This window comes from Octopus bimaculoides, chromosome 20, assembly GCF_001194135.2.
Source record: "Octopus bimaculoides isolate UCB-OBI-ISO-001 chromosome 20, ASM119413v2, whole genome shotgun sequence".
Classification (NCBI taxonomy): Eukaryota; Metazoa; Mollusca; class Cephalopoda; order Octopoda; family Octopodidae; genus Octopus; species Octopus bimaculoides.
In genome coordinates, this window is record NC_069000.1 from 41,059,468 (window position 1) to 41,061,872 (window position 2,405).

Here is a 2,405-nt window from a genome sequence, read left to right on the forward strand (position 1 = left end):
TCTTTGTATCTGTGTTTGTTTCCCCCCCACCACCACCACCACCATTGCTTCGCAACCAATGTTGGTGTGTTTATGCCCCCTTAATTTAGCGGTTCGGCAAAAGAGACGATAGAATAAGTTCTGAGTGCTCCAGTACTGCAACGTAAAAAAAAAGTAAAAGAATAAAAGGATATACAATACATACGTGTGTGTGTGTGCGCGTGTGTGTGCGCGCGTGTGTGTGTGTATTTAGTGCTTCATGTGTGTTTTGAGTTCTTATTTTCCTAAAAAAAGAATTACACGCACACACACACACGCACATACATACACACACACACACACACACACACACACACACAAACACACCACACACAGATACACGTAATTTTATTTCAGAATGCACGGGCTCTGTATCTATATATCATATCGATCGTATCGACTTCACAAGTTATCCACTTGCACTTTCCTAGATCTCTAACTTTCGAGCTGCCAGATCATAAAACCTCAATGGACACATCATAAACAACATCCTAGACCGTAAACATATGCGGAGTACATACATACATACATACATACATACATACATGCATACATAGACACAAAAATCCTCGATATTATTTTTTAAAATATACGTTTATTATGAGTCTCCGTTAACACATACACAGTAACCTCTTTGATACTGTCTCTTGCCAGAATGAAGTGTTCATGACCGGACTACAGTTTATGCGCATACACGAGGGCAAGAACCCTCTCATTTGAAATTTTTCTTGGTAAACACTCCATGTTCGAATCTTGAACTTCATTTGTTGTTTGTGTTTGATATAAGCTTTTCAAAAATTGTCATGGGTTTTCTTACACATTTAGTATCATTAATAGTATGTACATTCTTTCTGCTTTCTAATACGAATGTTGTAAGCTTGTTTCAGTTGCTAACAAACTTCTGCGTTGAACACCTTTCGGCTGTAGGATGGATCTTATTATTACAGCTCACGTTTCATTGTGTTTTTTCAGTTAATATTCTTAATTTATTCATCGTTGCTTTTTAATATTAAATGCCCATTCCATTTAAAGAATAGAAGGAAATCGCAGAGTTCAATATAAGAAGTTATTTTGGAAATAAGTTCTTATATTGAACTGTTATTTCCTGCTATTTAACTATCGCATATCATCTCTGATGATGGGATATCCTTTATATCCCTTATACAGCTGTAAGACTACCTTTTTCTTCATAAATGTCCTAGAGATTACACACTGTCTTGGCTTTGTTGTCTCATTTTATTTAACATATACATGCTCACACAAGACTCGTCTTAGACTCCTCACTTATACTATTATCGAACCGGGAGTCTAACACCGGTCCTTCCATAGCACTTACATAGCCTTACCTGCATTTTGGGGTCTTTTTCTCTCTGTCTCATATATATATATATATATATATATATATATAAGATAAACTTACTTGGGAATGGATGCGTAGCGTTCAATCATATATATATGAAGTTCTAGATTCGAACATGGAGTGTTTACCAATATATATATTTTATATAAAAAAATTTTATATGATTGAAAACCACGCATCCATTCATTTCCAAGAAAGTTTATCTTAATAATTTTGATGCGAATCTACCCTGTACTCTTCTCTCTCTCTTCCCTTTCGTTTTCTCTCTCTTCCCTTTCGTTTTCTCTCTCTTCCCTTTCGTTTTCTCTCTCTTCCTTTCTCTAATTCTTTTTTCTTCACTTCTTCCCCTTTCATTTTTTCGCTCTCATCCTTTCTCTAATTCTTTTTTCTCCCCTTCACCGTTTTCTATCTGCCTCTCTATCTCTCTCTCTCTCTCTCTCTCTCTCTCTCTCTCTCTCTTTTACTCCTTTACTCTCTTTTGTTGCTCACATGCGACCATCGTCCATTTTTCTTTTTCTCACATGATCATCTTTCTTTTCCTTCAGTCTGTCGCACAGACCAGGTGCATTCTTATCTGTCTCCTCTTCTATCTTTTCTTTTGTCAAAGACAATATTCCTCCAGTGTTCGCTACCTTACCTCGTCTGGCCTAACGTCTCTCCATGTTTGTTTTCGTTTGGCTTGTTGTATGTCTCCACTGTCCTGTTTTGTTACCAAATTTGACCCTCCGCAAATCCTAAATTTTATTTTGGATCGCGGGAGTAACAGTTTATTGAAGTCTCATATTGTCGTTAATTACTCGAAATGTGGAATATATGAACAACCGACAACTGATGAAGGGTTGTTCTTTACGTTACTTGTCTTGTTTTCCACTTGTTTCTCTCGTTGTTCGCACACCCAAGTTTGCCTTCGTATTTCATGTTGTTTACGTGTTGTGACGTCCTGTACCCATATATGCATATATATACATATATATGTAAGTATGTACATATATGTATGTATATATGTATGTATATATGTATATATATA